This window comes from Dasypus novemcinctus, chromosome 13 (genome assembly GCF_030445035.2).
Source record: "Dasypus novemcinctus isolate mDasNov1 chromosome 13, mDasNov1.1.hap2, whole genome shotgun sequence".
Lineage (NCBI taxonomy): Eukaryota > Metazoa > Chordata > Mammalia > Cingulata > Dasypodidae > Dasypus > Dasypus novemcinctus.
This window is the reverse complement of record NC_080685.1, coordinates 25,870,499-25,886,084: the sequence shown is the minus strand read 5'-3', so window position 1 is coordinate 25,886,084 and position 15,586 is coordinate 25,870,499. Positions and strand designations below refer to the sequence as shown.

The 15,586-nt window shown below is 41.1% G+C and overlaps 1 long non-coding RNA gene across 5 annotated transcripts in view; it reads right to left on the bottom strand.

Annotated features, from left to right (window-relative positions):
• Positions 1-2,374: 2,374 nt before the first annotated feature.
• LOC101428680 (uncharacterized) overlaps positions 2,375-15,586 on the bottom strand; it is a 32,486-nt gene continuing 19,274 nt past the window's right edge. For all 5 annotated transcript variants that reach the window (XR_009188541.2, XR_001118212.3, XR_001118211.3 and 2 more), the window contains 5 exons: positions 13,085-13,198; positions 10,945-11,033; positions 7,994-8,130; positions 4,803-4,979; positions 2,375-3,578 (listed from right to left, as the gene is read on the bottom strand). This is a non-coding gene — a long non-coding RNA (uncharacterized lncRNA). The remainder of the gene's footprint in view (positions 3,579-4,802; positions 4,980-7,993; positions 8,131-10,944; positions 11,034-13,084; positions 13,199-15,586) is intronic.

Below are 15,586 nucleotides of genomic sequence, written 5' to 3'. Positions count from 1 at the left end.
GACGCAGCAAATAGACACAGAGAACAAGACAACCAGGGGAGGAGGGGGGAGAATTAAATAAAATAAATAAAATCTTTAAAAAAAAAAAGAGCGAACCCTAATGGAAACCATGGGTGTTATTAAGTAATATATATTGCTCCATCAATTGTAACAAATGTGCTATTCTAATGCAAAATATTAATAATAGGGAAAACTGTGTGTGGTGTGTGTATATGGAGACTGTACTTTCTGCTGATTTTTCTGTAAACCTACAACTGCTCTAAAAATATTTTAATTAATTAATTAGATTAAAAAACAAAAACAAAACATGGGAATTTAAGGCAGGGGTTTTCAAAGTGAATTTTATAGATTTCCTGATCACAGAAAAATGCATGAAATTTTGTTCTCCAAAAAATAAGTTCTGATTTTCAGAATTAGAAAGATGGAAGGGAGAGAGGGAGGGAAGAAGGGAAAGAAAGAGAGGAAAAAAGGAAGAATGAATGAGCAGGAGGGTGAGGATGATGGAGGTTCCAGTGAAAAACCATGATCCCTTGCCTAATTCCTAGACCTGAGTCCGTTTTCAGACCCAAAACTCTGTATTTAGTCAATACTAAAGAGGTGGCCCATTCCCTGGACCTGCAACACCTTGGCAAGTATATATTGTAATAATTTCCCAGTCCTTCTAAAAAGGGACTTATGACTACCTACTCAAATTACCATACATTGAGGAGAGGAAAATACCCAGACAATTTGGAAGACAATTAGACATAGGAATTGAGTTGTCATTGATACCCAGAGACTGAAAGCATCATCCTCTCTCCCCCCTACACTAGTTGGAGTATTGGCTTATGAGTCAGATAATCAAACTGAGTCTTAGCCAAGGTTCAGCTGACAATGGATCCAGCCCATATTGTCAGAAGCAATCTAGACTGTTGGGACATCCTGCAGAACATGACATTGATCCATTACATTGATGACATAATGCTGATCATTCAGGATGAACAAGTTATTTGTAAGACACATGTGTTCCAGAGGATGGAAGAAAATCCTTACAAAGATTCAGGGGCCTAACACATCAGTAAAGTTCTTAGGAGTCCAGCATTGAAGGAGCATGCTGGGACATCCCTTCCAAAGTAAAAGACAAATTGCTGCATCTTGTATCCCCTACCACAAAGAAGGAATCACAATGCCTGATAGGCCTCTCCAGGTTCTGAAGACAACACTTCCCATACCCAGAATGATGCTCTGCTCTGGTCCATATACTAGGTGACACAAAGACATCAGTTTTTAGTGGGGTCTGGAGCAGGTAAGGAGTAGCCCCACTTACCACAACTCTCCAAGACCTACTGGCAGACTTTGTACTTCCTATTCTTACAACTCTGCCTGGGCTCTTAATGGTGAAAGGTTCTGTTCCCCAAAGGGATACTTCTTCCAGCAAGGGTTACATGCTATGGCAGCTGCCTGGGAACTTTGGACTCCTTGTATCCAGGGATCAGCAGGCAAGAATAATAATTACCATCTTATCAGGAATAACTGACCATGATCAGCAGGAAGAGATTAAACTGCTGTTACACCATGGGGGCAGGGAAGAATATGTGTGGTGATTCACTTGGGCATTGCTTGGTACTTTCTTGTCTAGATATGGCCATGAATGAACAAGTGCAGCAACCCTGGTATGAGAGGGGGCCTCAAACCCTCCAGGAAGAGGGACTTGGGTCAAACCACCTGCTAAGACACAGAGCCCAACAGATGTGACAGCTGAGGGCAAGAGGGATATAGAATGTATGGTGGAGGAAGGAACTGAGTTGCCCCAAGAACAACTGCAACAATAGGAACTGTAGGATATTTCACCTCTCTCGTCTAAGTTACTCTTCAGGAAGAAAGAGGACTGTGGAACCCTGGAGATGTCTTCAAAGCATATATTTGGAGAAGCAGAGACACGAGGGGTGGGCCATAGCAGCCATGGAGAAGCCCTGCTTGCATTCCCTTCAAGAATGTGCTTTCCATTCAGGTGCCTGGAGTGCGGTTATCTCACAGCCTCCAGCAGCAGTTCCTTCAGGATTCTCTACGATGTGTGAGTCAGCGAAGCCACACTCTGTTCCAGCCAATGAATGACCATGCTATGGTACTAAGGTATGCCTATTTCTACTCAATATGGAACTCCTGTAAGGGGCGGTCTTTGTCCTGGATTTCTTCTTTGGGTTGAGTAAGACTTTGTTAGATCTGCAACATGACTTGAGGCTCTCCCTACCCAATCTTGCATCTTCTCTATCTTTCAGAGGCATTACCCCCAATAAATCTCATGCACTCATACTTTTGTCTTAGCCTCTGCTTCCCAGAGAATCTGGACACACCTAGATTTTAAAATAATGTTAAATAAAAAAAGAATATGTTGTGATTTCAAAGATTTTATAAAATGTTTATTTACATAGGTGAGAACTATAAGACAGGAAAAGAAAAGTGGTTCATCCATTAAAGTAAAAGGATTACAAATGAAAAATTTTACATGTCCTTTATTGTAAACATAATATTGTTTATGCATTAGACCAAAAGGAGAAAGCAAAGGCTCTGGTTCTGAACCTACCTTCTGCCTCTTAAAAGCTACAAGATGGGGAGCAGATGTGGCTCAAGTGGTTGAGTGCTTGCTTCCCACATACGAGGTCCTGGGTTCAATCCCCAGCCCTGGTACCTCAAAAAAAGAAAAAAAAGGGAAACGGACTTTGGCCCAGTGGTTAGGGCATCTGTCTACCACATGAGAGGTCCGCAGTTCAAACCCCGGGCCTCCTTGACCCGTGTCGAGCTGGCCCACGCACAGTGCTGATGCGCGCAAGAAGTGCCCTGCCACACAGGGGTGGCCCCACGCGCAAGGAGTGCACCCGTAAGGAGAGCCGCCCAGCGCGAAGGAAAGTGCAGCCTGCCCAGGAATGGCGCCACCCACACTTCCCATGCCGCTGACAACAGAAGCGGACAAAGAAACAAGACGCAGCAAAAAGACACAGAAAACAGACAACCGGGGGAGGGGAGGGGAATTAAATAAATAAAAATAAATCTTTAAAAAAAAAAAAAAAGCTATAGGACTTTGGGCAACTAAGTCTCAGTTTCCCTCTCTATAACATAAAGGTAATAACTACTGTGACAATAAAATGAGATACACAACATAAATACATTTTGCTATTATACAGTAGTATAGAGATGCAAAGTATTGTTTTTATTATGGGCTAAGGTTCCATATATAAGGAAGTTGGCCAAACAACAAATGTTTATTTGTCTACTATGTGTCAGGTACAGTTTGTGATAATTTCTTATTGCTACTGTAACAATTCCATACACTAAGTGGCTTAAAACAATACAAATTTATCGTTTCATAGTTCTGGAGATTAGGAAACCTAAAATCAAGGTGTCTGCAGGGCTGAGTTTCTGGAGGCTCCAGGGGAGAATCCATTTCCTTCCTTCTTCCAGCATCCAGAAGCCTCTCTTATTCCTTGGCACGTGTCCCCTTCCTCCATCTTCAAAGTAGCATCTTCAGGGAACAGGTGTAGCTCAGTGGTTGAATGCCTGTTTCCCATATATGAGGTTCTGGGTTCAATACCAGGTACCTCCTAAAAAATAAAATAAAAAAATAAAAATAAAGCCAAGGTAGCATCTTCAAGTCTCTGACAATGCTTCTGTTGTCACAACTTCTTCTCTGACTCTTGTAAGGACCCTTGTGATTACTTTGGACCCACCAGGATATCTAGGATAATCTCTCCATCTCAAGATCCTTAACTTAATCACACCTGCCAAGCCCCTTTTGCCACACACGGTAACATATTAAGGAGTTGCTGGGGTGACATCTTGGGGGGTGGCATTCTTTATTCTGCCTACCCTACCATTCTGGGCACTGTGATACTGTGGTGAACACAGGAGATAAAATCCCTGCTCCCATGGAAATTATATTCTAATGTAGAACAGAGAGATAATAAACACAGAAATTAATTAATCCTTTCTGATGCTGTTAAGTGCTATGAAGGCAATTTTAACAGGGTAATATGATGGTGACTAGATATGGGGAGTTGCCAGGGAAACCCCTCTGCAGAGACGGCATGTGAGCTGGAACCTGAATGATGAGAAGGTAATTACTGGCACCCAAGGCTCCATTCCCTCCGGAGTTCTTTGGAGGTTTTTGGCGAATTTGAGGCCCATTAGTTAAGGAAGGTAGTTGACTTTTATCACCCCCATTGATGAATCAGCCCTACTAAGCAGATTAGTTCCTACTCCCAAAGTACATGTTGATTTGCCCTCCCACCTCCACCCCCTACCAGGCCTTTTATTCTCTAACCTTCCCGAATTTCAAGGAGCAACCATGTTACTTTAGGTTGAAGAAGAGCACCTGCCCTGTTTTAAGCATACTGTCTGGGGTAGGAGCCCTAAGACCGCAATGGCAGAGGCCAGATTTGGAGTAATTTTAATTACATAGCCACTTAGCCACTTCAATTCAATTCCTTAAAAATCATTCCAAAAGCCTCTTTAGAAAAATTTAAAGTGGACTTTCCTCAGCAAGGGTCTGGGTCATTGCTGTGTGCTGGGGGCAGGGAGCCAGGCCCTGGGCCCATCCATTGGGTGGGTGCACTGGTGTCTCTCAAGTGCAATGAGAGGACTGAGAAACGGGACCCTGTGGCCAGCAGAATGGCAGAGCAACCGGAGGAAGCCGTCTTTCCATCTGGGCTATGAAAGGGAAGATTTTCTGTAGGTTGAAGGGGACCAGGAGAGAATGGGTCTCAAGGAGAAAGTCAGCTCAATTAGGAATTACAAAAAAGTTTACAAAAAGAACACAGCATTCTCACCTCAGCTTACCAAAGAAGGTTTCCTCTTCAGCCCGCCCCGCCAGGAGAGGGAGTTGCTAGTTCATCTTGGGTATGTGGTTGGGAATCCTACAATAACATCCTTTGTATCTCATTTCCCTGGGTTGTTCTTTGTTTTCCCAAAAAGAGTTATTTATTTCAAAATGACTTTCTCTTTGACTGTGAAGAAAGATTAAATAAATTTATATATACAAATAATCATGGGTAAATTAAATATCCAAACTCTTATTATTACCTTTTTTTTCCTTTTTTTAAACAGCTTACTTGAAGTACAACTGACATTCAATAAACTGCACATATGTAAAATTTGGTAGTTTGGGCATGTGTATACATCTGTGAAACTATCACCACAAAGATAGGGAATTAACCATCCACCAAAAATTTTCGAGTGTTGGTTTTGGATGTGCTCTTTTTGGGTTTCGACCTCTTTGTTATCAGCTCACAAATATGTACTCTGAGTAATAAGACAAGATGAGTCATTCATAAGACATTTTTCTACAAAAAAATGGGCAGAAAAAAAACCCCACAACAAATTCCCACCCACTTGGCAGGTGATCAGTTGCTCATTAACCTAAATCATGTCACTGCACTGCCACTTCTCTTTCTTCATTGTGCACAGGACTCATTTGGAATGCAAAGGGGTGGGAAGAGTGCCCAGCTGGGGTCGCAGGCCACTTCCTGGCTGCCTTGCATAAGGAGCAGGAGAGCATTTCTGCCCTCAGTTTCCTAACAGGCCTGCCCTCCTGCAGTCCATCCTAATTGCATAACATATTTAAAAATCCCAGGGAGACCAGGCATGACTTCCTTCCCTACCTCTAGCCTCTCAGTCTTTCCTGTAGTCTGTGAGAAAGAGATATTTATCCTTCATTCCGTCGCCAGCCCTTTCTAGTGTCTAGACTTAATTCCTTCTCTTCTCCATTATTCGACAATATTTACTGGACACCTACCAGATGCCAGGAATGGTCCTAGGCACTGGGAATATAGCAGAAGTCAAAACAGACAGAAATCCCTGCTTTTGTGAACTTACCTCCTAGTTACGCAGGGAAATGAAAACCTGGAACCTGACTTCCCAAAATCTCCCTTTCCTCTATATCTTTAATAGTTCTTTCTCTCAGTTACTTTCCTTCTACCCTCAAAGATATAAAGGAGAACCTTAACCTAAGGAAATACCTTCATTTACCTTTTTGTAACTTGTAGCTGTTTTCTTATTTCCTTTTTTTTTTTCTTTCTTTCTTTTTTCTTTGTCATCTTCTGAGTTAAGCAGTTTATACCTAATGATTTCAGGTCCTCTTGTCCATCCCTTGCAGTTGTGGTCAGAAACTAAAGGTCTTTTTTCAGACCTCCTTCGACTGAATCTCCTTTGTTCCTCTGCTCCGTAGTTCTATACATTCTTTCTTCATTGTGTTTCTACCCCATGTTCTGTCTATGATCTTCCACAGCTCTAGTCCTGTCTCCTCTGTGGATACTTCTCTTGGGCTCTGTGGCTATTATTCAAGTTTCTTTTCTCTGCCTTCTATTCTTCTTCCTGTATGTTTATTCCTTCTCATGTTTTCTACTGTTATCTCTAACCAGACAACTCTCGAATCTCTGTTTGAGACACTGAACTCTCATTTCTGTACCAAACTGTATTTCCAACTTTCTCTGGACTTTTGTACTTATGCATCTTATCTTTACTTAGGACTAGTACAAACTTCCCCAGTACACCAGCTCCCCTTCCCACCTTCCCTGTCTCTGTTCCTTGCAGTCCTCAATCCCCCCCAATATCAGGAGCAACTCCTTGGAATTGTACTAGAAACTATCTACTAGAAAAACCTGCCAACTACCCCAAATAAGGGAAAAATAATTTCACCCAACAAGATGTTTTCAAGGTTCCTCCATGTAGTTGCATGTTTCAAAACTTCATAACTTTTTTTTAACTGAGTCATATTCCATTGTATGTATATACCACTTGTCTTAGTTTGCCACTAGGCTGCCAATGCAAAATATCAGAAATAAGTTGGTTTTTATATGGGAAATTTTATTTAGGGTAAAAGCTTACAGTTCCAAGGCCATGAAATATCCAGATTAAGGCATCAGCAGAGATGCTTTCTCACCCGTCAGCTACTGGTGATCCTGGGGTCCTGCCACATGAAGAAGCAAGGTGGTGGCCAGTCTCTGCCAAGGTCCCTGCTTTCCCCTCCAGAATCTACCATATCCTGGAGCTCAGCTGTGGGCAACCAGGCATAGGGCTTGTCTGTTTTCTGGGCTTCCTCTCACAGTCGTGGTTGCTCCACTTTCTTTCCGAGCTCAGTTGTGAGATATCAGGCATATGGCTTGTCTCTTCAGCCTTAAGCTACTCCATGGGCCAAGTCTTTCGGGGGGCTTTGTGCTTAAGCTTTGGCTGCTAGTGATCCTTGAGTCCTCTCTCACAAACCAAAAGGGCCCTATAGGGAGCGAATGTGGCTTAAGCAGTTGAGTACCTGCCTCCCACATGGGCAAACAACAAGCAAACAATGAGCAGACAAGGAGCAAAAACAAATGAGCAGGGAGTGGATGTGGCTCAAGCAGTTGAACATCCATCTCCCACATGGGAGATCCCAGGTTTGGTTCCCTGCTTCCTAAAGAAAAAACAGACAACAGGCAGACAACGAGCAAAAACAACCAGCGAATAGGTGAGGGAGTCATATGGGGGGAGGGGGGAAGGGCTCCATACTCACAGGAATGGATTAGCTCAAAAACATAATCTTTTTCTTTTTGGTATTCATAAAAGAATTTCAAACTGTCATATCATTTATCTTGTTTATCCATTTATCTGTTGATTGACACTTGGGTTGTTTCCACCTTTTGGTTATTGTGAATAATTCTGCTATGAACATTGGTGTAAAAGTATCTGTTTGAATCTCTCTTTTCAATTATTTTGGGTATATACCTAGGGGTAGATTTGCTAAGCCACATAGCTCAAAAAGATAAATTCTACATTTGGCTTTTTGAAGAACCATCAAACTGTTTTCCACAGAGCCTGCACCATTTTATATTCCCACCAGCAATGCAGGAGGGTTCCAGTTTCTCTACACCCTTGCCAACACTTGTTATTTTCCTTTTTTTCCCTTTTATTAATAATAGATGTCCTGGTGAGTGTGAAGTGGTATCTCATTGTGGTTTGAATTTGCATTTCCCTAACAATGTGGTTTTACCTTTGATATAGCTTCTTCTCCCCGTCTTCTACATTCAAGTTGTCATTAAGTACTGCTGATTGAAATTCAGCTGATCTCTCATCCAAAAGTTTAGGTGTATAAAATGAAAAGCTTTGCTTCTTTACAGGAAAAAAATGCTGTACATAGAATTAAAAGATTAGTAAGTCAGGGAAAATATTTATAATATCTTATGGATAAATAATTAATTTCTTTAGTTTATATAAAGAAACACAAAAGATAAACAATCTAAAAGGAAAATGAACAAAGGACAGCAACAGACAGCTCATAAAAAAAGAAATACAGGGAAGCAGACTTGGCCCAGTGGTTAGGGCATCCATCTACCACATGGGAGGTCCGTGGTTCAAACCCCAGGCCTCCTTGACCCATGTGGAGCTGGCCCATGTGCAGTGCTGATGTGCGCAAGGAGAGCCCTGCCACGCAGGGGTGTCCCCTCCATAGAGGAGCCCTACGCACAAGGAGTGCGCTCCCCGTAAGGAGAGCCACCCAGCGCAACATAAAGTGCAGCCTGCCTAAGAAAGGTGCCACCCATATGGAGAGCTGACACAACAAGATGATGCAACAAAAAGAAACACAGATTCCCATGCTGCTAACAACAACAGAAGCGGACAAAGAAGGCGCAGCAAACAGACACAGAGAACAGACAACCGGGGCGGGTGGGGGGAAGGGGAGATAAATAAATAAATAAATCTAAAAAAAAAAAAGAGTTAAAAAAAAAAGAAAAGAAATACAAAAATAACCAATAAATAATATAGAAAAAATATTCCTCATACAAAATTAAGTAGTTTTCAAATCTTATATAATCAGTCCTCAACCAACTCACCCACTCTTCTCTCTCCCTATTCCCCACTTCCAATCCTTCTGTCTGGCCATCTCTTCCCGCTGGTCAGCTGCCTCGTCTGTCTCTGCACCTTGCCAGTTTCTGCCTCCATACCTTGGCCTTTTGATCTCTGGATCTGGGCCAGGCTTCTGCATCTCCCAAACCCCACCCATTTCTTAAAGTCTCACTACTTCATTCAGTGAAACCCTTGATTTTTTTCCTGTGTAATTTTTCTCATCTCTAATTCTTACTGAGCTTAACTACCCACTGAGCATTTCATTTGTTATTTATAAATCTCTATTCTGTGTATGTTTATTTAACAAACACTACACACTTACTGTATGTAAGTGTTCTAATGACTTTACAAATACTACCTCATTTGATGTTCACAATCACTCCCCTCTTTAAGCGAGGAAACCAAAGCCTAGAGAAGCTAAATATCTTGCCCAAGGTTGCACAGTAAATAGCAGAGTCAGGCAGTCTGACTCCAGAATTATGCTCTTACTCATACACAGTCTGCCTGCTGATTGCTCAGATGGACTAATTAGATTATGAGTTCCATGAAGGTGGGAACTGTTTCTCCTATTGGTTCTCTTGAGAGCTCTTTATCATGCCTAAGAAAGTCTTAACAGCCTGACGAGTTTTCTAGGCCTACTTTTATGGGAGGCTGACACTCCTAGCCCTGGGAATGGACTTGGGACTGGGAAGTTGGTCAGTTGCCAACTTCTCTTTGAATCCCAGGTCTCTTTCTCATAGATGTGCCAACTAGGCCACGCCCTTCGCTGACTGTAGCCACCCCCTCCTGGCTTCCTTCATGAAGCACTGATTGCCAAGCTCTCACAGTGGGTCTTGTGGCCGCAAGAGGGCGAGATGGATGCCGGCTCCTTCGTCAGGGAGACTTGGTCACAGGAGAGCAAAAGGTAGGATTTCATTCATCGTCTGGTCTCTGGCCCCTCCACCCTGAAGCCTACCCAGATTAGGTCCTTCCCCACTGTGCAATGGGGAATGCATGGTCTTAAGAGTCAGACCAGCCTGTGTTTGAATCTTGGCTCTCCCACTTACTGGCTGTGTGACCTGAAACAAGTTACTGAAGTTTTCTGAATACAGTTGGGCCTCTGATTATGAGTATGTTATAGCTTACACAGTGATAGCCAACACTGGGCACTGACCATGTGCCAAGCATAGTTCTAAGTACATTATATGTATAAGCTTGTTCAATCTTCACAACTCTCCAAGAAGGTGCTATTGTCCTTATTTTACAGATGAGGACCTTGAGGCACAGAGAGGTGACACCTAACAAGGTGCAATCTGGCCTACCTTAATCAAAAACAGCAAAATTAGGTAGTATGTTTAAAATACCTGACATGTGAAGGCATTCTATAAATATCCCCCTTGTATCAGTTAGGATTAGGTTTGCATAATATAAAATAGAAAATATAAAAATGGCTTAAAGAAACTAAAGTTTATTACTCTCTCGTGAACAAAAGAAGTAAAAAAAGTCAAGCCCAGGCTGGGAGATTGGCTCCATCTCACTAGGGACGCAGGCTCCTTCTAGCTCACTCCTCTGCCATCCTTAGCTCATGTTTTCCATCCTCAAGGTTGCATCCTGGCAGAAAATTGGCAATTGCAGTTCCAGGTACCACATCCATGTTCTGGGCAGAGCAATGAGGACAGGGCAAAGGTGAAATGGGTGATCTCTCAGTTAAGTCAGCACCCTTTTCAGGGTTCTTAACAAGGGGTCCATGAGCTTGAAATTAAACTCAAAAAAACATTCTTATGGGGATGTGTCAGGTGGGTGTGATATATTTATTAAATAATACACAGTACAGTGCAGATTTAGTAAGGGGTTCATGGAACGATAAAGGTTAAGAACCCCTGCTTTAAAGAGATTTCCAAGACAAGATGTCCACCCAAATATTCCACCCACCTCTCATTGCTACTCCTATCTAGAGAGGAATCTAAGAGAAGTAGTTTTTCAGCTGAACACACGGCCACCATCAATAATATAAGAACTCTGTTAGTAAGGAAGAATGAAAGATGGGCAATTGAGTAGACAACTAGCAGTCTCCCCTCTCCAGGCACTGAGATACCACATCCCATACCAGACACCTACTTTTCAGAGTCTCCCAATGGCAGTCTTCCTGAGGTCGAACTCTAGATGAGTCTCAACTTTCTTGTCCTATCCTCCTCAAACTCTTTATTCTTGGAAACAGAAGAAAGAGATGGACCAAAAGTTGAAAAACATTCATTCATTCACCTGACAAATATTCACTGAGCACTAACTATTGGCCAGGAACCAAATGAGGTACTTGAGATACACAAATGAGAAAACATGTTCTCAGGCCGGGTTCAGCTCACAGTCTAAGGGGAAGAAATACATTCCATGGGGAGATAGCTATTCCTTAACCAAGCAGTTATGATTCTCATGGGGGAAGTGTGCTTCACCAAGCTGAGAAGAGTCAAGGAAGATTTCACCGATGAAGAACATTACACTGAGAGCTGAAGGGCTGGAGCGGGAGAAAGCCCAGTGAGGACAGAGCAGAGTACAAGGCAAGGAGGCATAAGAGGGCATGGAGTGCGCTGAGAATGAGCAGGAGGTCTGCAGGATCGGGAAACAGAATGCCCAGGGCACGGTGTCAGCATGTGAGGCACAAGAGGTAGAAAGGGGCTAAATCGTGAGGGGCCTTTTAGGCTTTTTATAACAAAAGACTAACTTTAGCCTATGAGTGACCGGGAACTACAGAAGGGATTCACTTCTTAGATGGGGATGGACACGTGTGAGACTAGAAGTAGGGACTTCTGTAACGAGGCTCTTTTCACAGTTTAAATTTAAAATGACAAACTACAGCATGGTGGAAGGGATAGAATGAAAAGTAGACTGTGAGAGAAATGAGGACAGTAGATAAAGACTACATTTCTCCTTCTGGCTTTACCAGCCAAATCCTTCTGGACTGTAAGGCCAATGGTCTACAAGGGTCTCCAGGCTGGATATATCTCCCATAGCTTGACCTCCCCCCAGGTGTCTTAGTCTTCTGGCTCCTACTTCTAATTTTAGGCTGTGTTTCAGGGTATATAAGCTAAGTATGCCAGAGACTGCTAGTGCTCACAACATCTCTTCTCTCCTTTTTTCCCTTTGCACACAGGTAGACCACATTTCCAGCCTCCGCTGTGGTTAGACATGACCATGACCCTGAGGTCTAGCCAGTGGAATATGAAGGGAAGTAGTGCATGCCAGTGCTTCTCAAGCCATTTATAGTTAAGGGCAAGTTTTTTTCTAATTCATTGTGGATTGAAACTTTTGTAAAATACTCTATGTACAGTTACTAGAAAAATGAAATAAAAAACAAAGACATAAAACTCAGACTCACGTTTTTTTAGTTAGATTCAACAGACATAGGACTACTCTGTCAAAAATGATATAAAAGTTTCTAAAGCTTTACTCGTAATTCCTGTGCTTATCTTGCCACAGCCTAGTAACAAACTGTTTGCAAACAGACACAGTCCATGGAGCACACTTCGGGTGATATACCCACTTCTAGCCCCATAAAAACATCCCACGTGTTCCCCCATGCCTTTCGCACAGCAGGCCTTCATTAACATGGGTTCCTGAATGGCTGCATGGGAGGACAGCTGCCCTGCCACCCAAGATGCAAGAAATAAACTTGTATTGTATTTGAGTCATTACTCATATGTAGGTCTCTTTGTCATAGCAATTACCCTATCCTCACTAATCATATACAACAGGCGTCTATTCTTTCTTTCACAAGAGTACTCTGTTCAGAAAGAAATTCTCAGTAAATCTTTGTACTGAGAGATTAAGTAGAACAAGCTGTTAGGGTGGAATGTGGTAAATAGGCTTAAATGGTCAAGGTAGGAAAAACGTTTCAGTTGGTGAGGGTGTCTTAATACCAAAGTATTTCTGTGGTTTTTCCACACTCTGTTGGATCTCACTTCAGGATAAAATTTAATTTGGGAAAAAGCTGAAGGGTTTCTTTTAGGTCTAAACATTAAAATGATATAGGGGAGCGGATGTAGCTCAAGTGGTTGAGCACCTACTTCCCACATACAAGGACCTGAGTTCAATCCCCAGTATCTCCTAAAAAAAAATATGTATATATGTAGTAGCTACTCAACAAATGTCTGTTGGTTCTGAAGCCAAATATTCTGGGGCAGGCCCTCCCTCAGAGCAGACCTGAGGTCAGAAGGGTCTTTTCTATGCAGAGACATCTTTTCTCATTTGTTTTGTGCCTCACCAGTAGAAAGTCCTTCTTGAATCACAATTTCCTTTCTTCCTTCTGTGGTTTCAGGTTCTCTCCTTGCTCTCAGTTGAGGCAGAACAAGTACTGGTAACTCGCAGTTTTCTGTGTCTGAGATGTAAACAGAAAGATGAATACACAGAGAGTCATAAAACCAATTTCTCAGAACTAAAAGGAAAACAGCCTAGATGCCTGGGTTGGCTGTTCCTTCAAGCAAGAGAACTGACCCTCCAGAGAAAGAACATAAAGCTAAGGAAACTACCAGCTCTCAGCACCCTGAAAGCTTATTTAATTCAGTATTTCGCTTATTAACCTCCACAGACACTGAATTATTAACTTGCCTCATTCCCCACTGCCAGGAGGCAGCAACGATCTACCTGACGGAGGCATGGCCTGAGTTCATTTTTTTATTTGTTCTAAATTACTAAATGATCCTGTGTAAGTAACTGCACCACTTTCACCTGTTTGAAATAATGAAGAGGACTGTTTTCCTCCCAGAGGAAGATAAAACATATTTTTCTATAAGCTCTCTGTTCTACAAGAAAAGTTAATTGAGGACCATGCTGCAGTAAAAAAGTGTCTTAACTTAATCCTGATAAAAGGTCAAACTCTTCTAATTTTATTTTCATTCAAAAAATATTTATTTTACACCTATGATGTGCCAAGAAACAGCTAGGAGCTGGGCATACAGAGTCAGTTATTTGTATATTCTTATGGACATTTTTCTACGGATAATGGAAGTATAAAAGGTAAAATAGAAACTCTTTAAAAAAACAGATATAGGATCTCATTATCCTTATTGTTCAGCATCTTGCTTTTCTTAAATTACAATATATCTTTTCTCACACAATTATTTATTAAGCCATTTTATTCAGATATATTTACATACCGTATGTTCTATCCAATGTGTATAATCAATGGCCATTGGTATAATTGCAATGTAGTGCATTCATCACCACAAAAAATTTTAGAATAATTTCATTACTCCAAAAAGAAAACTCCACACCCCTTAGCAGTCCTTCCCCAGTCCTACATAACCATTAATCTAATTTCATCTTTATAAATTAATTTAAATTTATATTTTCTATAAATGGAATCTACAATATGTAGTACTTTGTATCTGGTTTCTTTCATTTAGCATAGTGTGTGGGGTTTTTTTGTCTGATATTAACATCTTGTATTATTAACATGCATTTGTTCAACTTCAAAGAAAAATCATCTTATATATGCAATTTGACCCATATTCATATTTCACATGTGGTTGTACTATGCTATATAGTTCCATGTTCCATTTTTTAGCTTGCATTTTAATAGCACACATGACTTGGACTTTCCCTTTAAACCACTTTCATATTCACATAATTATTTCTAGTTATTAACATTATGTTGGGTTTTTACCTTTTCTATTCATTTCCAAAGATTAACATACATCCTTTTTTACTAATTCTGCACAACTTAACCTTCAGCTTTCCATTCTTTAATCTCAATCTAGTTTCTGGTAACTCATATTCCAGTTATTAACTCCATGAGATTACACAATATATTTAGTTCGCAGTAGCAAAATCATATGGTATTTGTCCTTTTATGTCTGTATTACTTTGCTCAACATAATGTCCTCCACGCTCATCTATGTTGACACATGCTTTACCACTTCATTTTTTCGTACAGCTGCATAATAATCTGTGTGAATATACCATAGTCTGTTTATCCATTTTTCAGTTGATGGACACCTAAGTTGTTTCCAACCTTTGGCAATCATGAATAATGCCACTATGAACATTAGTGTGAGGATGTCTGTTTGTGTCTCTGCTCTCTGTTCTTTTGGGTATATACTCAGTAGTGGTATTGCTGGGTCATGTGCCAAGTCTATATTCAGTTTCTTTAGGAACTGCCAAACAGTCCTCCACAGTGGCTGTACCATTCTGCATTCCCACCAACAGTAAACAAGTGTTCCTATCTCTCCACATCCTCTCCAGCACTTGTAGTTCTCTGTCTTTTTAATAGTGGCAATTCTGATAGGTATGAAATAATATCTCATTGCAGTTTTGATTTGCATTTCCCTGATCACTTGTGATGTTAAGCATTTTTTCATGTTTTTTTTTTCATCTGTATTTCTTCTTTGGACAAATGTCTATTCAAATCTTTTGTCCATTTTTTATTTGGGTTGTTGGTCTTTTTATTGTTGAGTTGTAACATTTCTTTATATATCCTGGATATTAAACGCTTATCAAATATGTGATTTCAAAATATTTTCTACCTTTGAGTGGGCTGCCTTTTCACCCTTTTGACAAAGTCCTGTGAGGTGCAAAAATGTTTAATTTTGAGCAGGTCCCATTTATCTATTCTTTTCTTTTGTTACACATACTTTGGGTGTAAGGTCCAAGAAACCACCTCCTACTACAAGGTCTTGAAGATGTTTCCGTACATTTTCTTCTAGTAGTTTTATGGCCCTGGCTTTTATATTTAGGTCTTTGATCCATTTTGAGTTGATTCTTGTAT